A 22,622-nucleotide genomic window follows, 5' to 3' on the forward strand; every position below is an offset into this window, starting at 1 on the left:
AAAGATGTTCACCTGTGCTTTATTGACTACGCAAAGGCTTTCGATTGTGTGGATCATGACAAGCTATGGACAACATTGCAAAATATGAGTATTCTGGAACACTTAATTGTGCTCATGAGGAAGCTTTACCTGGACCAAGATGCAGTTGTTCAAACAGAACATGGGAACATTGAATGATTTAAAATTAAGAAAGGTGTGCGACAAGGTTATATTCTTTCACCATACTTATTCAACCTGTATGCTGAGCAAATAATACGAGCAGCTGGGTTATATGAAGAAAAACATGGCATCAGGATTGGAGGAAGACTCATTAACAACTTGCGATATGCAGATGATACAATCTTGCTTGCTGAACGTGAAGAGGACTTAAAATATTTACTGATGAAGATCAAAGACCACAGCCTTTGACATGGATTACATCTCAACATAAAGAAAACAAAAATCCTCACCTGTGGACCAATAAACAACATTCTTATCAATGGAGAAAAGACTGAAGTTGTCAAGGACTTCATTCTTCTCGGATCAACTATCAACACTCATGGAAGCATCAGTCAAGAAATCATATGACGTATTCAATTAGGCAAATCTGTTGCACAAGACCTTTTTAAAGTGTTGAAGAGCAAAGATGTCAGTTTGAAGACTAAGGTGCGCCTGACCCAAACCATGGTATTTTCAGTAACTTCATACGCATGTGAAAGCTGGACAGTGAATAAGGAAGACCGTAGAAGAATTGATGCTTCTGAGTTACGGTGTTGGAGGAGAATATTGAAAGTGCATGGGCTGCCAAAAAAACCAACAAATCCATGTTGGAAGAAGTGCAGCCAGAGTGCTCCTTGGAAGCCAGGATGTCCAAACTTTGGCTCTCATACTTCAGACATATTGTCAGGAGGGACCAGTCACTGGAAAAGGATATCATATTTGGTAAGGTGGCGGGTCAGAGAAAAAGAGGAAGACCTCCAGTGAGATGGATTGGCAAAGTGGGCTCAAGTGTGGTAACAATAGTGAGGTTGGCCCAATAGTGAGGTTCGTTCTGCTGTGCAAAAGGTTGCTGTGAGTCGATACCAACTCAATGGCACCTAACAACAACAACATGTCAAGCCATCTTGTTGGGGATCTTACTCTTTTTTGCAGATCCTCCACTGCATAATATCCTTTCCAGAGACTGCACCCTTCTGTTAATATATCCAAAGTATAAGAGATGAAGTCTTATTATTCTCATTTCTAAGAAGCATTTTGGCTTCTTAGATAGATTTGTGTGTTCTGGCAGTCCATGGTGCTTTCAACATTTTTTGCCAAAACCATAATTCAAATGCATCAATTCTCTTACAGTCTTCCTTATTTGTTGTCCAACTTTCATATGCATACAAGGCTATTGAAAATAATATAGCTTCGATCAGGCATACTCTAGTACTCAAACTGAACTCTTTGCTCTTGAACACTTTAAAGAGGTCTTTTGCAGCAGATTTGCCTAATGCAATAAATTGTTTGATGTTTTTACTGTTGCGTCCATGAGTGTTGATAATAGATCCAAGCAAAGTTAAGTCTTTGACAGCTTTAATCTTTTCTCTATTGCTCACGATGTTACTTATTTGTCCAGTTTGAGGTTTTACCCAGTTGTGATGTCGCTCAACTATTTAGTTTCAAATGCTGTGTATACTATTGACTAGCTCTGGGAAAGACACTCCAATCTCTCAAGCTTCACTTTTCTTATTTGTAGTATGACACAGAGAAATTGCTCAGTAAGTAGTAGCTACTTTCATAAAAAGGCAAACCAAATTATGAAAGGTATGCAGTTGGTCCACAAATCAGATTTGTCTAGGGATAGCCCTGGCCAACTATTGATTTGATATGATTAATTATCATTTCTTCCTCTGTGAATACTTAATAATTTCTGCATTTTATGTTGCCATTAAGTCTTATAAAAGATTCAAAGTGAAGGTCATTTCTTCTTAACCACTGATCCCCACTTGACCCTATAAGCACCAGTCTCTGTTCAGAACAAGGTAGAGAATGAAATGTGAAACTCAGTCTGACAATACTTTGTGGTGATGCTGCAGTGTAGCCTGACAGTTTATTATGCAGCTTGCCGTAGGATGGCAGATTATTGCTGGTCAGACAGCTACCTACACTAATCCAGGCCTTATCAGATTCCAAAGTAATTTTGGTGGCAGATATTTATTTTGAATTTGCAACATGGCTAATGATGGGGATATTACGTTTCTTTTTTTTAAAGCTGAGAGCAATTCCTTCAAGAAAATGATCAATGTCAAACAAATCACTTAGCTGACTAAAAGGATATTGCTTATAGGAGGCTTTTTGCTACCTGAGGCAGGAGAGAGAGAATAGGATTAGGATCTAGAAGAGATTTGATGGCTATCATTTCCAAAATAGGAATGTTGGCAGGTGGAATAAATAACTTGAGAGCAACTTGTTAAACTGGGTTAAAAGCAGATCTGTATGGGCATGGCCCACTCTAATGCCACCTGCCAATCTGATTATATTTTATTACTCAGCTGAACTGTATTCCATGATTTGGTTTGTGGTTATCTAAAGAGGTCACAGGCTTCAGTAGCTCATATTTCCTGAGCATATTTTGGCAGAAATTGTGGATTGTTTTAAGAGAATGCCAACTAGTGTCAGAGATAAAGAAAAAGGGCTTCTTTATAGTTATTTAACGTTAGAAAACTACCATGTTCAGGCACATCAGATAGCTATCGAATGTCCTCTTCATTAGAAAATCACACTATTTTCACCAGTCTTATGCAGATACCTTATGTTTATGAGACCATGTCTTTTAATCTAGCATCTCTGAGTGACACTACCTTCTGTTGTTTTGAGCTCTACACACTTATTTGACTTTGGCACCCACATCTGTGGTCTTGACATTCATGTTATTTCTTACATGCCTAAAATTATGCATTCAGACTTTTTATTGTTCCAGCTACCTTATTCCCATTCTGATTTTATTGCTTTCCAGTATTTTGACTCCTTTTCCTTTTTAAGCAGATCAGCCTCTTCCTGGCTTCAAATATTTGCCTATTCAATCAATATCTCTTGATTAATCAGCATAGCTGTCTGTTTTATTAGCATGATATATCCTTTTTGCCCTTGCTTTTCTGCAGCAACCGTTCAACTAGGGGTCACGTCATCCATATGCCGAATTTTTCTAATGTCAGCGTTGTTTATGTAACTGTGAAGATTGGTAACGCCAGAAATAAACAGACTTCAGGTGCCTAAAGCCTGATGGTAATTCCATAATTATGATGTCAAACAGTCAACATTCTTCTTAAATTTTTATGTTACATAACCATTGTACCCTCCCACATATACACATTCTCTAAGAAAATGACCTGTATCCTCCCAAAGAAACTAGAAATCATCAGAATTCAATGTTTGCAATTTAAGATCTGCCTGAACTAACTTACCTTTTTGCTAAGGAATTTAGCGGAGTAATTTAGAAGTGAGTCAAGGAAGCAGTCAGGCCTCTTTATAGCATTAGTTAACTGTGAACTAGGGCTTTAAAAAGTACATAGAAAAATGGAATTGCAAGATGATGGAATTTTTCCATGAACTTTTTGAAGTTTGATCGTATATCAGTCAGGCCTCTAACACTTGGTTTTCTCACTGACAAACTTGTACTTACTCTATTGTTGTTGTTGTTAGGTGCTGTTGAGTAAGTTCTGACTCACAGTGACCCTGTGTAGGGTTTCCAGTGCGTATCATACAGTTTTATTATCTTTTAATTCTGCTTTGCCATTAATTTTCTGAAGCCCTCTCATAGGTAGGTAGGTAGATCGATCGATCAATCAATCGATGGCTATAGGATACACACCGGGCTGCTAACTATAAGGTCAGCAATTCTTATCTATCAGCTGCTGAATTTCCTTTTCTCAGTTCTGCCACTATTATTCCAAGGAATGCTATTTGTTGAAATAATCAATAACTTCCAAATTGCTCCAGATGCCCTTGTTAGCATACCATTTATTGAACCTATATGCCAGGCATGATGCTAGGAAGATTTATGCATATTTGTGCACTTAATCCTCACAACAATGATGAAGAGGTGGGTATCAGTTTTCTTATTTCATAGAGGAGGAAACAGAAGCTAAGAAGTAGTGTCATGTATTCAGTCATCAGCTGTCTACATATTATTTCAAAATAATTGTTTCAGCTTATGTGGAACTTGCATTTCAGAGAAGAAAGCAGTAAACTGGTAAGGCAACAGTGCTATTACACCAGCTGGGATCAAGACTGAAAAAGAAGTGAAAAAAGTTCTGATTAAAAACAATAAGAAGACTCCTGTTAGAGATCTCTCCTCAGTAGGTGCAGTTAACTTGATTATTAAATTTTGGAACGTGCCTGCCATGTACAAAAAAGTGAAAAAGCTGGGCCTCTTTTTTACTTTCTATTTTTTTAAAAAAAATGATAAATAATAAAGATATGATTGTTGAACCAAATAGTGGCAATTTATCCAAATGGATACTGCCATTCTACTTCTGAGAAGGTTGAGAACCTTTACGTCCTATGTGATCACAACCTGCTCCTCTGAGCTCTGTTACCTGATTGGCCTAATGAATACTGTGCCGTCAATTGGTAGTAATCTGGTTGATTAATAAAACTTAGAGACTGAGGTCTCTGTATGCTACCTTAACACAATTTCAGTTTTCTTCCTTTAGTACTTACCTTTGGTTTTACATCTAACAGTCCCAATTAGCATAAAAGTTTGGCTTGTGAAAATATTGAGAAATGGTAGTTTTTCTTGAGGGATTTATGAATATGCATGTAAGAAGCTACTCTTCCTTCAATGCAGCCTCCTGGAGAGAATACTAAACTGGAAGGTCAGAGCCCTGAGCTTTATTCTTGGCTTAGCCACTCACTCCCTGGGTGACCTTGGACAAGTTGCTTAGCCACTCTGCAGGCATCTGCTTCTTTGTTGATAAAGATGTGAGTAATGATAGCTGAACCCGTCTTCCATATAGGGAAGTTGTGAAGATTAATGAGATACTGTTTATAAAGCACTCTGAACTCTTTGAAAGAAAGGCTTAATATAAATACAGAGTGTTGCTATTGTTATTCAATAGCATCTTTACTGCAAACTCTCTATACATTTCTCAAAATCTGTAAAGGGTAGTAAAGTCAGAATGTGTGCATTATTTTATATAACATCCACCTGTTTCTATCACTGGTAATTTCTCCACTGAATTTGTCTGTACCCTCTTGCAAAGTTTCTTTAGAATAGGAAAAGATAGAGAGAAAAAAAAAAACAAAAAAACTTCAACACTTAAATGATTGTAGAGGAAATGATCTTTACTGATTATTTGTGGACCTGGGAAAAGGGAAACTATTTAAAAGTGAAAGCATAACAGCCTCATTTTCATGGCAACTTACTCAAGAAGCAAGAGATGGGTAATACTTACTGACTGATGACAATTTCAGTCCAGCCCTGCATCCACATCTCCCAAACCACTAATAGAGCAACCAATTGGAAACCAAATTGCCTACTCTCAATTTTCTTCTCCCTAAATCTGAAGTACCTTTAGTGGAAGGGGCTACAAAAGAGGAAGGGGAAAACAAAAGAGGCCAGGATAGCAGTAACTCTGACTGATGAGACGCTGAATAATCAAGAATTGACTCCACTATGGCCATTCATATTAAAAGACTGAGACTTGCTGTCTTTCTTTTCATTTATATCCATTATACTTCAAATATTGTGCTTTTCAGAACTAGCAAGTCTCTTAAATGTGATACCTTAATATTCAGAATGTGTGGAATGTGGGAAAATTGATGTTCCTCTGAGAATCTCAATCTTGCATTAGCAGACTCTTTTGCATTTAATTTTGTCCCTTGTTTATATTAAAGACAGGAGAGGTTTCTTTTGACATAGGAAATTTTAAAATGTATGTATGTAAAGCCCTTTAGAGTTTCCTATTTTTCAACTGCTTATTGGAGCTGATGGGAATGGTTCTTTTCTCAGATTTTCAAGTTCCAGATGATCTGCAGCTGTTGAAAGCTCATTGGCCTTATGGTGCATTTGTTTCTACAAAAGGACTGAAACAAGTAGCTGCTAAATGCACACAGTTGGAGTCATTGTTCCAGCTTTTGAAATGTTGAATTGTCTCCTTACCCAGTACCTAGTGCCACCTCGTTGATTCTAAGTCACAACAACTGTGTAAGGCAGAGGAGAACTACCCCCATAAGGTTCCCAAGACTGTGCTATATACAGAAGCAGACTGCTACATCTTCCTCCTGCAGATAGCCTGCTGGATTCGTTTCCTCTACCAACCTTTCAGTTAGTAGCTGAGTGCTTAACCACTCTGCCATCAAGGTTCCTGTTTGTCCCCTTAGACATGTTAGAATTTAGGCAAGACTGTATTCAGCTCTCAAAAACAATTTCTAAGTTTTGAGGAATTCAGGCAAAATTTGATTTAAAAAAAAAAAACACCTGAAGAATAAACCCATGTAATGAGCTCTTTTTACTTATAAAGTTGCATGACAGTTTTTGAAGGGAGGGCATGGAAGATAAGGGGTTCTCTAAACAACTTACTTTGGACTCATGGTGTGGCGCTGTGTGTTAATGCACCAGACTGTAAAGCTGTTTGAACTGTGTGATTGGCAGTTCAAGCTCACCAGCTACTCCTTGGAAGCCCTATACAGGGTCGCTATGGATCAGAATCGACGCGACAGCACTTAACAAAAACAAAGTGACTTATTTTAGGGAAACACATAGGAAAATAATTAAAATGATTCATCCTTAACTTTTAGAAAATATTAGGCATGACTTCTACGTCACTTTTATTTTAAAGCTTGAGCTCTCCCTGAAGAAGAAAGACTGGGATTGATATGCATTTCAATGATGACAGAAATGCACTCATTACACCTCTATCTGGGGTCTGTGGCAGAAAGACAGAGGAACTTTTCTGATCTCTTAACATCAGTGGGAAAATTACAAATGAGACCCAGAGTTTATTACTACATTGACTTTTTCCAACACTCTCCATCCTACGCCTCCTTTTAGGATCAGATATTCTGATATTGAGGTAGAAAATAAGCAGAATACCTTTAAAAAAAATTTTTTTTAACAGTTTTATTATCAATGTTAGAAATGAGAAGTCAGTGTGGTAGGCTGAAAATTCCCCACTACCAGAATAATTTCCTAAGCCCCAGAATTTACAGATATGTTGAGAGCATTGGTGGTTCATGGTCTGGTTCTCTTCTTCCATGCAGGAGAGTTGGGTTTGATTCCTGGCTAAATGCATCTCTTGCGCAGCCAGCTAGCTGTTGTGGAGGTTTGTGTGTTTCTATGCTGTTGAACAGGCTTTAGCGGGGCTTCCACTCTAGGGTAGATTAGGAAGATCTCCTTCTGAAACTCAGCCAATGAAAATCATCTAGGATCACTACAGTCCAATCCTACAACTGATCATAGGATGGCATAGGCCTAGCCAACGAACTCTGTTATACATGAGGTCAGGGGCCGACTCAATGGCAGTTAATAACAACATGAATTGGTTGCTTTACATAGTAAAAAGGACATTACACATGTGATTAGGTTAATGATCTTGAGATAGAAAGATTATCTTTGATTGTCCAGGTGAACCCAAGAATCCTTCTAAAAGGGAGGCAGGAGGATCATAGTCTGAGAGAGCAAAGATAAAGGGACAGAAGTAAAGGTGAGAAAGAAGAGAAGATGCTACACTTCTGGATTTGAGAATGGAGAAAGGGACAATGAGCCAAGGAATGCAGGTAGCCACTAGAAGTTGGAAAAGGCCTCCCTTGAAGGAACACACACGTCGGCAACTTGATTTTTAGCCCACTGAGACGGATTTGAAACTTCTGACCAACCTCCAGAACTGTAATATAATAATTTTTTTTTTTTTTTTTTTTAAGTCACTAGACTGTAGTTCTGGTGTGGCGCTGTGGGCTAATGCGCTGGACTGCAAAGTCGTTTGAACCACAAGGTTGGTGGTTTAAGCTTACCAGTTGCTCTTTGGAAACCCTATACAGGGTCTCGATGGGTCAGAACCGACTCCACGGCACATAACAACAACAAACAACAACATGGGTCAGAAACAACTCGACGGCACATAATAACAACAAGGTTTGTGGTAATTTGTTGTCGCAGTAAAAGGAAATTACTACAAGCATTATAAAAGTGATATGTTGTTAAGTGCCATTGAATAGATTTCAACCCATAGCGACCCTGTATAGGATTTCTGAAGCACAGCTGGTAAACCTGTGGTTCAAACAGGCTTTGTAATCAGGTGCATTAACCCACAGTGCCACACCAGGAGTGATGTCGCCAGTGTCTTTCCCCTGGGGTGACCTACCTCTAGATGGATTAGTGAATGAAGTCCCTAGTTAGCTGAACAGGAAACAGCAATCTCGCCTTTGAACCTCCCAGTGTAGTAAGCAGCAGGAGATGTCCCAGAACACCCGACTGAATTTCTGGAATTCTAAAAGCTAGCTGGCTTTCCCTGAGGAAGAAGTAGGAATCTGCCGTGTTGTGTTAGAAAACTACAAGGGATTCAATAAACACTAGTGCCACCTTCCCTAAACACGCTATATACCTCCGATTTACATGAACCAACAAAAAAAAAAATCTGGTAATGCTTTGTCAGGTCTCACTTTGGGATTATAAATATGATTGATACTGACAATAGCATTCTAGAAAATAGCTCAATAAGAAGCAAGAATATGTAATAGGAAGGTGTAATGAAATATGAGTAAGTTGTGTGAGAGTATACATGTTATGGAGTGAGAAAAACAGACACTAAAAAATAATGCCTCCAAAAAATTTGTGTGTATATATACATACACTTATATATCTATATATATGGAGTCCTGGTGTGGCTTTGTGGGTTAATGCGCCAGACTGCAAAGTCGTTTGAACTGCAAGATTGACAGTTCAAGTTCACCAGCTGCTCCTTGCAAACCCTATACAGAGTTGCTATGGGTCGGAACCGATTCGACAGCACTTCACATATGTTGATATATAATATACATATTATACATATAATATGGTTTCCAAGGCTAGAAATATTTGCAGGAGCAGAAAGCCTCATCTGTCTCCTGTATGTATAAGTATGTGTGCATGTATGTGTATATGTGTGGCATTGTAGGATAAGCACTGGACCACAAGGTAAGTTTGAACCAAAAAGTGGGTGGTTTAAAACTCACCATCCACTCCTCAGAAAACCTATACAGGGTTGTTATGAGTCAGAATCAACTTAATGGCACTTAACAACATGTATCTGTTGTTGTTGTTAAGTGTCTTTGAGAACGTTCTGACACATAGCGACCCTGTACAGGGTCTGTACATATATAATACCCATCATATATTGTTGTAGTTAAGTCTTGTCAAGTCAGTTTTGATTCATAGCCACTCTGTATAGGGTTCTGAGGAGCAACTGGTAGGTTTGAACTGCCGACCTTGTGGTTAGCAGTCCAGTGCTAATCCTACAGCACCACACCAGTACTAGTGCATATATATATTTGTTATTAAGGGCTGTTGAGTCGATTCTGACGATAGTGGCCCTGTATAGGGTTTCCAAGGAGTGATTGGTGAGCTTGAACCACTGACCTTGTGGTTCAAAATGACTTTGTAGTCCAGGACATTAACCCACAGCACTATACATCAGGTTATATATACACACAAACAAATTTTAAGTGTTTCTTATAGTAAGACCTCATATTTTATCAAATTTCAGCTAAGCATAATATCACCAAATTGTTGAATTAAATTTTATATCTTTAGGTCCCTGGAAAACTTTTAAAAGATACTTTATAAATACCATTTACAACCAAAAGGAAATCAGCATTCTATAGGAGACAATCCAAGAATGAGAACCAGACAGATTCCAGTTCAAATTAGCATTAATAAAAAAAATCAGCCATATTGTTGAGCCCTGGCCCTGTGTCTTTCAACAAGTTACTTAATTTCTCTGAGTCTCTGTTTTCATGTCTATAACATGACAATGACAATGTACCTGTTTCATAGCATGTTAAGAGGATTATAATAATGCTTATAACCTCCAGTTGGAGTCCTGGGTTGGAACTGTAGGATAACTGGACTGCTAGCAATAAGATCAGTGGTTCAAACCCACCAGTTGCTTCTCAGAAACCCTATTCAGGGTCGTTATGAGTTGGAACCGACTCGACAGCACTTAACAACAATAGCTTCCAGCTGTTGTGGAGTCAATTCTGACTCATAGTGACCTTATGGTGTCAGAGTAGAACTCTGCTCCATCCATAGGAGAACTATGCTTGGTTAACAGCTAAGCACATTACCATTTGGACCTCCCAGGGACTTCTAATACCTATAAAGTATCTTTTAAAATATAACTCAGAGGACACTTCTTGCTTGACTTTTTTTTAAAGCAATTCAGTAGTCAGAGTATACAACTCTGATTGTATCAAAATAAAATAAGACAGGTGGTAGGAGCAGGGATTTGAAATTAGATCTATTCACTGAGTCCAGTTAGGCAGAGCCAAGGGAGAAGTGATTGGTTTGAAAATGAATGAGAGCTATGCAATACAAGAGGCTAAGCCCAGTTTCAGGCAAACCACTAGCAACATAGAATTTAGGTGGATACAATGAGTTTGGAAATGCCCTCAGGTGGGAAGATTACAGTGGAAAATTGTTATCCTTCAGAACAGAATACTAATCAGGGCACAAAACAAAAAAAAACCTAAGGCAGCTTAGGAAATTGAGAACCATGGACGAGAGCCAAAACCTAGTTATAAAATCTGGGATATTTAAGAAAAGTTAGGGTTAGATCTGATTTCAGGAACTAGATGGAAGCTCATTTGTATCAGGGTTAGCATAGAAACAACAAAAACCTAAAGGAGGTAAAAATACTGCTCTAGCAAACCAGGAGAAGCATAAGAGACAATGACCCAGTATGTAGGTAGAGAACATATAGCTACAGCTATTTGTCAAGCAAGTACTCCAAGAAACTGGACTGTATAAAGAAGAATGTGACATCAGAGTTGAAGGAAGGCTCATTAAAAACCTGTGATATACAGATAACACAACTTTGCTTCCTGAAAGCAAAGAGGACTTGAAACATTTACTGATGAGAAGATCAGAGAATACAGACTTCAGTATAAAATACATCTCAACATAAAGGAAATAAAAAACGCTCTTAACTGGGCCAATAAACAACATCATGATAAACAGCAAGGATTGAAGTTGTCAAAGATTTCAGTTTACTTGGATCCATGATCAACACCCATGAAAACATCAGTCAAGAAATCAAATGACATATTGTATTGGGCAAATAAAGGAGCTCTGGTAGCATAGTGGTTACGAATCGGGCTGCGAACCTCAGGGTCAGAAGTTCGAAACTACCAGCTGTTCCACGGTAGAAAGATGAGTCTTTCTGCTCCGGTAAAGATTTACAGCCCCGGAAACCCTGTACAGGGTAACTGTAAGTTGGAACCGACTCCATGGCACATAACAACAACATTGGGCAAATATGCTGCAAAAAAACTTTTTAAAGTTAAAAAAGCAAAGATGTCACTTTAAGGACGAATGTGTGCTTGATCCAAGTCCTGGGATTTTCAATAGCTTTAGATGCATGGGATAGCTGGACAGTGAATAATGAAGAGTGGAGAAGAATTGATGCATTTGAATTATGGTGTTGGTGAAGAATACTGAATATACCATGGACTGCCAGAAGAATGAGCAAGTCTGTCTTGGAAGAATCCTCCTTAGAAGTGAGAATAATGAGATTTTGTCTCTCATACTTTGGGCATGTTTTCATGAGGGACCAGTTCCCAGAAAAAGACATCATGCTTGACAGAGGAATGCATCAACAAGAGAGGAAGGCCCAAAAGGAAATGGATAGTCAGAGTGGCTGCAACTGTGGGCATAAATGTTGGAAAGATTGTGAGAATGGCATAAGACCTAACAGTGTTTCATTCACCATAACAACATGATACTCTTAGGGGCTCTGTTGGGTAGTTAAACATTTGGATGGTAAATCCCAATGGTTAAGAATTTGGATGCTAATTAAAGGTTGGCTGTTCAAATCCTAATGCTATATCAGTTTGTTGAAAGATTTCAATTTGTATTCAGTCTTATACCAATGTCTTCAGTATTGAAAAAAGTCATGGACTTTTTTCAATACCATCAATTCTTGATCACATGCTGCCTCCTGAAATGGTTGAACATCAACTAATTCTTTCTGGTATGTTGTTGTTGTTAAGTTCCATCAAGTCAGGTCTGACGCATAGCGACCCTGTACAGGGTTTCCAAGGATCAGTTTGTGAGCTTGAACTGCCAACCTTGTGGTTCAAACCAACTTTGCAGTCAATCACATTAACCCTCAGTGCCACACCAAGACTCCTTCTGTAGAGTGACTGTGTATTAATTCCATCTTCTTTTCATGTTTCCTATGTCATTCAACATTTAGCTCATAAACTCTTTCAATGTTACAACTTGAGCCTTGAAATTTGTCTTCAGATCTTTCAGTTTCAGAAATGCTTTTGGTTATCTAACTCCAGATCTTTGCATATTTCATTATTATAATTGACTTAGACTTCTTGAGTTGCCCTCTAAAATTTTCTGTTCAGCTATTTTACTTTATCATTTCTCCCTTTCAGTTTAGTTATTCTAAGGTCAAGAGTAGTTTCATAGTCTCTTTTGACACCAATTTACTCCTTTATTTCTTGTCTTTTTAGTGACCTTTTCCTTTGTTCATGTGTGATACTCTTAACATCATCCCACAACTCCTCTGGTCTTCAATCACTAGTGTTCCAGACATTGAATCTCTTCTTGAGAAGATCTCTAATTCAAGGCTGGATATACTCAGTGTTGTATTTTGACTCTTGTGAATTTGTTTTAATTTCCTTCAGCTTCAACCTGAACTTGCATATGGTCTATTTTACAGTGTGCCTTTGGCCTTGCTTTGGTTGGTGATACTGAGTTTCTCCACCATCTCTTTCCACAGATGTCGTGAATTTGATTCCTGTGTATTCCCTCTGGTGAGATCCACATGTATAGCTGCCATTTATGTTGCTGAAACAAGTATTTGCAGTAAAGAAGTTGCTAGTCTTGCAAATTCTCTCATGCAATCTGCATCATTGTTTATATCACTGAGACTCATTCTTCCTCTTTATTTCCAACTTTCACATTCCAATCACCAGCAATTATCAATGCATCTTGATGACATGTTTTTGAAGAAGTTGGTAGCATTTTTCAATTTATTCATCACTGGTTTTAGTGATTGGTGAGTCATTTTGAATAATAGTTGTATTAACTGATCTTCCTTTTATGGATAAAGGTGTATGGATATTATGCTATCATAGACAGCATTATACTACAAGATGGAGTTTTAAAAGTTCTTTTTGATGGTGAACACAATATTGTTCCTCTTCAATTTGTCTTTCTCATCATAGTAAACCATATGATTATCTAATTTAAAATAGCCAATATTAGTCTATGTCAGCTTACTAAAGCCAGTATATCAATCTTTATGTATTCCGTTTAATTTTTGACAACTCTCAGTTTTCCTACTTTCCTACTTTGTACATCCACATTCTGATTATTAAAGGATGTGTGTAGATGTTTCTTCTCATTTGGGTTGCCACATCAACAAATGCAAGGTCCCAGAAGCTTTGTTCCATCCACAGCATTAAGGTCAATTCTACTTTGAGGAGGCAGTGGTTCCTCAGTTTTATTTTGAATGTCTTCCAACCTGAGGAGCTCATCTTCCAGTAAGTACTATTTCAGACAGTGTTCAACTTCTGTTCTTTCAGTGGCTAATTTTTCAGAAGTGGTCTGTCTTGCCTGTTTCTTTTTCCTAATCTGTATTAATCTATAAATTCTACTGAAGTCTGTCTACTAAGGGTGACCCTGCTGTTATTTGAAACACCATTGGCATAACCTCCAACAACACAGCCACATACAAGTCACCACAGCATGAAAAATTGACAGATAGGTGATAGCTGTACTGATAACAGTCTATTAAACCTTACAAAGCAGTTCAATCCATCACATAGGGTGATTGAGTTGGAATTAACATAATGGCACACAAAAACAATATGGGACTTTAAAAACTTCTGAGTGATGCAAATAGCTAACACACTTTGCTACTATCAGACTGGAGGTTCAAGCCTAACCCAGAGCACCAAGGAAGAAATGCCTGGTGATCGACTTCCAGAACATCAGCCATTGAAAAGTCTGTGGAGCACAGTTCCACTGTGACATACATGAGGTTGCCATGAGTTGGCGTTCACATTCTGGACAACTGGTCTGCTGAGCATCTTGAATATGATTCCAGAATGACCTGAGTAAGATGGAGCACCGACATGGTGGATTACAAAGCAGAGTGATCTTTACAGTGCCACTGTTACTGTTGTTGTTAAGTGCCGTCAAGTTGGTGTCCACTCATAGCAACCCTGTGTAGGGTCTCTGAGGAATGCCTGGTGGGCTTGAACAATGGACCCTGCAGTTAGCAGTCTAGTGCTTGTCCTACAGTACCTGTAGTCAGTGGTAAAATAAATATAGAACACATGATTCCCTTTTGTTTTCTTCAAAACAATACCCTCTTTAAAGCTTTTAACAATAACCTTTTAAACTTTTTTTTCTTTTTCTTTTTTAATTCTCAAATTATTTATCCTATGAGTAAACTGGAGCTACTTAACAGTATCTCCTGGGCTTTATTCCTATGACAGTGAAACCTCCAGAATTCCTTTTCTTCCATTCAGAGTTTCCGTTCTCCCCCCTTCAAAGTCCCCTTTTCTTCCCAGCTATTTCTAGGATCACCTGGAGACATGTGTGTGTATTCTCACAAACAAATCCTTTCAGCTAGAAAGAGGGTCCTTCCCTCATGCTGTGACCTTTGGTGATCGGATAAATACTTGTTCCTCCTCTTGCTGGAGGTTGCGGTCAAGGAAAGTCTGAGCCAGTGTTGCCCTTTGTTTCCAGTGACTAGCACCACCAGGCTTGGCTGGCACTGCCTCTGGCTGCTGCTGAAGGAACGGGTGGTGAATCCAGCCAAAAGAAAACAAATAAAAAAATAAAGAAGCAGCTCATTGAAGCTGGAATCCCTAATGGGAATGATGTGCTGTAGCCCAAGATGCATCAAATGCTTGATGCTAAAGGAGACAAAAAAATGTACTTTCCTCTATAATCCAAGGTGCTTTAGCACATTTTTCCAAAGAGTTCAGAAGGCTTGAGAAAAAAAAATAGCTTATTCGGGAGTTTATTCTTATGTTACTGTTGTTGTTAAGTGCTGTCGAGTCGGTTCGATTCCAAACCACAGTGACCCTGTATAGGATTTCCAAGGAGCATCTGGTGAGTTTGAACTGCTGAACTTGTGATTTAAACTGACCTTGGGATCCAGTGCTTTATCCTACAGCACCATTCAAGGACCTGTAAGAGATGAAGTGGCCTGGGAAAACACAAGTGACAAACATTGCGCTGTATTAAAATTTACCTCACTTAAATTTTTTTTTTTTTAGCAAATATATATATGTAACAAATCATTTGCCTTTCAACATTCTTCACATGCACAATTCAGTGACATTGTTGTTGTTATGTACCGTCAAGTCAGTTCCAATCCATAGCAACCCTGTACAGGGTTTCCAAGGCTGTAAATCTTTATGGGAACAGAAAGCCTCATCTTTCTCCTGCGGAGCGACTGGTAGGTTCGAACTGCAAACCTTATGGTTCGCAGCCCAGTTCGTAACTACTACGCTACCAATGACATTAGTCATGGTTTTTATGCTGTTCGACCATTGCCATTTACCTTGCTTTTAAATGACTGAAGCATTTCATTTAGCCAAATTTATGTGCAAGTCTCAGTCTTCTTTTAAGGTCTTCCCAAGAGCCTACTCAGTTCCTCATATAAACGAACACTTACAGGTCTTGGCCTTGAAGTCTTTCTTACTAACAAAGACATGGCTGATTGTCACTGGTATTCTCAAACTACACTAACAATGGGCCACTAGAGATCGTGGTTCCACACTGCCAGCCCATGTGAAAAAGGATCCTTTGTTTTCACATTTGTTAAGTATTTGGCCAATTTTAAGGCCTAAAATTAAAATGCCAAGTTAACTATTAGCATTCTTCTGCTTAGTTAAGTGGGTAATTTTATTTGGAAAATATACATTATGTTTCCATGGTACTCAATCTATTTTCATTTGAATTTTGAGAGAAAGTAAATATGTCCCATAAGCAGTTTTATTTGATGTAAAGTTGCCCTTGTGCAAAAAAGAAAAAAGTGTCTCCAATACTGTGGTGCTGTAGAATAAGGTCGGTCTAAACCACAAGGTAGGTGGTTTAAACCCACCAGCTGATCCTCAGAAATCCTAAACAGGGTTGCTAGGAGTCTGAACTGACTTGATAGCAGTTAACAACAGCAACCAATACTAATACTAATTTAGAGCCATGTGCCCTTTGCTTGACACTTTTATATATCCTTGTAAGAGTATAAAAACCACTGTCAAATTATCCAGAGAAGCAGCAACACCAGAGATGGAGACAGAGATGAGGGCATGGAGAAATAGAGCAGCTGAGGACTCTAGACTCATGGAGAGAGAAAGGTTGTATGCTGGCAGCCAGGTGCTGGTGGCCAGGAGGCAGGTTTGCAGAATGTGCCCTTTGGTTGTTTAAATGATTATAAACTCCTGAGTGATTTTGTGTACATCCAAAAAAAAAGGTGCGGGGGGGGGGGGCGATTGAAGCAAATACTGAATGATGCTACATGGAAGAGATTGCAATGATTGCAACGAAATGATGAGTGTAAAACTGATGTTCCCCCATGTAAACTATCACTGAATTCACAATAAAAACCTTTTAAAAAAAACAACAACCACTGTCAGAGAGTTAATTTCAACTCATAGTGACTCTATAGGACAGAGTAGAACTGCTCCATAGGGTTTCTGAGGTTGTAAGTCTTTAGAAGACCAGACAAGCTCATCTTTTTCCTTTGGAACAACTGTTGGGTTTGAACCAGTGAGCAGTCCTGGTGGGGCACTGTGGGATAAAGCATTGGACCACCAGGTCTATTTGAACCACAAGGTCGGTGGTTCAAACTCACCAGCCACTCCTTGAAAACCCTGTACAGGGCAGCTATGAGTCAGAACCCACTCAATGGCACTGAACAAGAACAGCAGCCCGAACTTTAACCCACCGTGCCATCAGGACTCCTTTGTAAGATTAGTTTTTCTAATAAATGTTGGGACAAGAATAAATGGCAATAATACTACTCCCTAGGTTGTGACCTTCCAAGGCAACATGGTCTTGGTCAAGGCTGATTAGGAACATGGAGTCATTTTAAAGAGTGAACTGATAGCAGATCCTTGCATCTTCACTAGACAAGAGTTAAGAATCTCATAGACAGTAGAGTTGCCCTTCAATCCTACTAGAGTCTCTTCTCCTCAGACAACTGAACAGAATTCTCTGTTAAAACGTAGATGACTAGATTGTGACTTTTCTTGATGTATAGAGAAAATGCGTCCTAAAAATAGTCTACTTTTATCTCTAGTTAGTTACATTTGTTTTCATGTTAAGATTGAAATGATTACATGAGTGAGTCCAGTTGAAGACTATTGAAAATAATACTATTGAACGTAATCCCTGGTTGATATGTTTGTTCCCCAGGGGTCCCCAGTTCCTAAAGCAGTGCTTAGGGCATAGTAGGTCCTCGATAAATTAAAAATAAGTGCATGGATAGTTGAATGGTTTTCAGAATATATAGAGGACTGTTTTAATTTAGTAAGATTTATAGCCTGGAAGTCAGGTCTGGGTCTGCGTTTGTTTCTCTACTTTTTCAATCTGGAGCTGGTTAAATGTCAACTAGGACTTTATACAGTCTTTGAAATTCTTGCAGTTTTCCCATTTTCTCATCTGTGAAGCCAAGTTTTGAAATGGTCTAAGATCCCTTTAAGCTCTGGAAGGCTGTCATTTTCGGTTGCTAAGCTTTTAGGTACTGATGACTAAAAATTAGCACATCTGTGCTATTTCAATCTCTCATTTAAAAAAAAAAATGTAGGTTGCAAATTGCTTCTGGTCCACTGTGGTGGGGGGCCGGGTATTGAGGCACATCTATGATTAAGAATGACTAGACATACAAAACAGTGCCATGTGAGTTACTGAGGCATAAGAATGCAAATTGTATAACACATCGTACTTGAACATTACAAAATATTTTACAAGGAGAAAATATTGACCCTATTTGACAGATTACAGATATTATGATGTATTTTGGAGCAAACGACAGACTGGAAAGCTCAGAAATTTCACCAAAAATTTGGTCTCAGATTCCAACATCCTGTCCCTGTTTTTATCATTGATGATCACTTGGCTGAATTACCAAACGATGGAATGTTGAAGTTGTAAGGCAACTTAGAGGCTATTTCACCCAATATGTAAGATGTAATGAGCAACAAAGCCACATCAGTGTTACATTCCTAAAATACAGTAGACTGCACGTAAGACTAGGGACACCAGGCTGCAGGTGTCCTTCAGGGTGACATCCTTTTGAAGAACACAGAAATAATTGTTTAAATCAGAGAAGAAAACATCTTGAGAAAACTGACTGTTGGTGGTACTGTCTCTTCCAAGAAGACATCATCAATCAACCAACAGTGTAGGAGAACTGTCAAACTCTGGCAGCGTGAGGAAGGAGAGGAATCATCAGGCACCTGAAAAATGGAGAACTACTCTGAGACACAGCTGGAGCCCAGCTTGGCTATTATTTGTGGGTGGGGGAAGGAAAAAGTTCAATGAAGAGGAGGAGAAAGGAGGGTGTTCTGGGAAAACACACACACACACAATTAAAATGTGCCTGATTTATTTTCTCTTATTTCTCGGTAGAGTAACTTTTTGCCCTGCTTAGTGCATTGTGTGTGGCTACCTTGAAATTCATTTTTCAGCTGTTATTCATGCTTCAGTTTGGTGTTTCTGAATGTATTCTTCCTCACAGTAACTGTTGACAGGTCCAGCCCTGTAACCATCTGGCTCCTGAAGTAATGAGACCAAATGAAATGGAGCTTGAAGAAATTAACATTCTTTCCTTAATCTATTAATAACTGAAAAGTGTTGATTTTGGTGACAGCTAGATACTTTATTATGAGGCATATTGGTTAATTAAGAGCATCATAATGAAGGTTATAGGAACGCATATCCCTCCAGAAATACACATATTTTAATAAGCATAATTTGATTCTTCTCACAGGCCCCAAAAAGTCAGTGAAAATGTTATGCACAAAGAAAGTCGCAACAAAGAATAAACAGATAAATTTGAATGTATGTACCATGATTACTGTTGATTTATTATGTAAAGTGTGCCTGTCTATATAAAATGCAGTTGCTAAATATTAATGCAGATAATTGTAGGTCTTACAACGTTATTATGCCACTGTCTTCCAATTCTTTAGCCATCTATATCTCAGATGATGTTTGTGAGTTTCTAGGATCCTTATGGGGAGGAGCGGGATCAATCAGTTTCCCAATGTTGAAAGTATGCAGACTTTGATGTTTATATTATGTGGTTGTTGTTGTTATGTGCCGTGGAGTCGGTTCCGACTCATAGCGACCCTGTACAGGGTTTCCGAGGTTGTAAATCTTTACGGAAGCAGAAAGCCTCATCTTTCTCGCGCAGAACAGCTGGTAGTTTTGAACTGCTGACCTAGCGATTCACAGCCTGGTTTATAGCCACTACTCTACCAAAGGTCCTTATTTTGTTGTTGTTAAGTACCATGGAGTTGGTTCTGACTCATCGTGACCCTGCACGGGGTTTCCAAGGCTGCATATCTTTACAGGAGGAGAAAGCCTCATCTTTCTCCCGAGGAACAGCTGGTAGTTTCGAACTGCCGACCTTGAGGTTAGCAACCCGATTCGTAACCACTACACTACCAGAGCCCCTTAAAGCTCCTTATAGATGTTGGTATTTCCTTAATATTCTCTGATGTTTGTAAACATTTTCCTTTTGTCAGTGAAAATTTTACAGAAACTTCCTTTTGCACACAGACCTGCCATTTATAGTAGATTGGATGCTTCATCTTTTAGCTCACCGTTACCACACATCAAGCACAGAGAAGTTCTGGGTACTCCTTGTAGCATTGTCAAAGTTCATTGGAGTTGCATTTCCCCCAGGCATAGTTTGTCCAAGAATTTGCTCTCAAACCTTGTTGAGAAATTTCATTTTTCCTATGTCTAAAGATGAGGCTTTCTGCTCTGAGAAGATTTGAAGCCTCGAAAACCCTATTACAGGGTCGCTATGAATTGGAACTGACTCAGTGGCACTTAATAACAACAAGCAATAGTCCTCATATTATTTTAAATGTTTATGTACTTTCTAGACAAGTTTAATGTGCAGTGTAGTGGTTAATGCACTCTGTTGCAAACCCATCAGTGGTTCCTTAGGAGTAAAACCTGGTGATTTGCTTCTACAAAGATTTCAGCATAGAAAACCCTATGGGGAAGTTCTACTTTACACTATATAGTCACGATGAGCTAGAATTCACTCAATGACATACAACAACAACAGGCAAGCTCAGTATCTTTGTGTGTATATGTGTTTGGGACTGGTGTTTCATTAAAAACATCTACAACTGAACTGTCCAAGGTTTTCTGTATTGAGAATATGAAATTATGTCTGTGGATTTTTTTTTTATTACATAAATTTGTTGCACTGTTTCCTTTTTGCATCTTTCATTATTATATTGTCTTTCCACTAACTAGTTAAAAATTCCTCATGGAATTATTGATTTATTTCTCTGTTTTTTTCTTTTGTAAGACATGTATGCAAGATTGAGTGGAGAGGTAAGATAAAGATTTAGAAAATTCAGGCAAAAACAGGCTATTTTTGGCTTCAATTATCCAGTTTAGTTTTAAAAGTTAATTTACTGAATGAGGACTTGGTCTTTGGCAGACATATTCTTTTTGAACAGATTGAGTGTTTTTGGTCTTTGTTTTCCCTTTTGGTGTGTCCAATCTCTATTTAATTTCATTATAGTTTCTATCACCTTTCCCAAGTTTCATCTATCAATTATATGTGTGATGCATGTGCTAATACTTTCATAACAATACATTCTCTACACTTTAGTCTGAGATACTATATGGGGAATATAGTTCCTTACTGTGTAATAAGTCTTTCATTTAATCTCTGAGTAGTACTTAGATCTCTGTGTTTGGAGAAGTAACTATATTTTACCAGATATAATTGAATTATACTATTAAGAAAAATATTAGTATCATCTTTACTTAGGCTTCATGTAACTTTGGATGGCCTTCCAGTGTTCCCAGCCAAGACTTTTTATATCAGGATGACCAGTCAGAGAAATAGAAACAGATTCAAAACACTTCTGGTTCTGTCAGCCCCTATCTGCTGCAGCCACAATGAGGCCCCATTCCAAATCAAGGGCAGACAGAGAATCTAGACCTCACAGTTCTAATCTAGGGGCCAAGAAACTAATGAGGCAAAAATGGAAAACCATGATGGCTGGATCAAGGTTGTTCTCAGTATATTTTATTGGAATAATAGCACTGGGTCTTGATAACAGATTAAGGATAAAAACAAAGAAAATATTGATAGAGATGCTGTTGTAGTTAGATGCAGTCAAGTCACTTACAACTCATCATAACACTATGCACAACAGAGAAAAACACTGCATGGTCTATGTCATCTTCAAAATTGTAACCCTTGAGCCTATGGGCGAATCCATGTCATTGAGAGTCTTCCTCTTTTTCACTAATCCTACTTCATCGAGCATAATGTCCTTCTCCAGGCACTGGTCCTTCTTGATAATATGTCCAAAGTATGAGCGATAAAGTCTTATCATTCTTGATTTTAAGGTGCAGTTTAGTTGTAATTCTTCCAGCACAGATTCGTTTGTTCTTCTGGTAGTCCATGATATTTTCAATATTCTTCTCCAACACTATAACTCAAATGCATCAATTCTTCAACAGTCTTCCTTACTCAGTGTCTAGTGTTCACATATATATGAAGCAATTGAAAATTGCTTGGGTCAGATGCACCTTAGTCTTAAAATGATTGTTCTTGAACATTTAAAGAGGTCTTGTGCAACAAATTTGCCTAAGGCAATACATCATTTGATTTCTTGGTGTTGCTTCCATCACTATTGATTGTGAATCCTAGCAAAATGAAGTTTTTGACAATGTCAATCTCTTCTCATTTATCATGATATTATTTATTGGTCCAGCTGTGAGGATTTTTTACATTGTTCTTTTTACACTGAAGTGCAATTTATACTGAAAGTTGTGGTCTTCGATATTCATCAGCAACTATTCTAAGTCCTATTTGCTTTTAGCAAACAATATTGTATCATCTGCACATCACAGGTTGCTAATAAATTTCCCTCAAAGTCTGACATTACAATCTTGTTCATATAGTGCAGTTTCTCAGATTATTTGCTCAGCAAACAGAATATGTATGGTGAAAAAATACCACCCTGACACACACTTTTCCTGTTTTTAAATAATTTAGTTTCACCTTGTTCTCTTCTAATAACTGCCTGTTAGTGTATGTACAGGTTCCTGATAAGTACAATCAAGTGTTCTGGAATGCCTGCTGTTTGCAAGGTTATCCATAACTTGTGAACCACCCAGGCAAAAGCCTTTGCATGGTCAATAAAGCACAAGTAAACATCTT

The sequence above is a fragment of the Chrysochloris asiatica genome, unplaced genomic scaffold, assembly GCF_000296735.1.
Source record: "Chrysochloris asiatica unplaced genomic scaffold, ChrAsi1.0 scaffold00206, whole genome shotgun sequence".
NCBI lineage: Eukaryota > Metazoa > Chordata > Mammalia > Afrosoricida > Chrysochloridae > Chrysochloris > Chrysochloris asiatica.